Here is a 273-nt window from a genome sequence, read left to right as displayed (position 1 = left end):
GGACTAACCTTGCATATTGTGAAGGTAAAGTGGGGCAGGAGCCCAGGTTGGCACTGCTTTTAACTGCCCCGGCTCCATGCCATGGAATTCTGGGCACTGTAGTTTGAGGAGACATTTAGGCTTCGCTGCCTGATCCCGCAACAAATGACCATTCCCAGAATTCCATAGCACGGAGCCGTGGCAGGACAAGTGGTGACAAACTGGATTATATCCGAAGTTCAGATGCAGCCTTAGGCCCAATCCTGCCCTTAAAGCAAAACCTCACACTGGATC

The sequence above is a fragment of the Sceloporus occidentalis genome, unplaced genomic scaffold (assembly GCF_023333645.1).
Source record: "Sceloporus occidentalis isolate IW3139 unplaced genomic scaffold, rSceOcc1.0.p SCAF_41, whole genome shotgun sequence".
NCBI classification, from domain to species: domain Eukaryota; kingdom Metazoa; phylum Chordata; class Lepidosauria; order Squamata; family Phrynosomatidae; genus Sceloporus; species Sceloporus occidentalis.
This window is presented reverse-complemented; position numbering follows the sequence as displayed.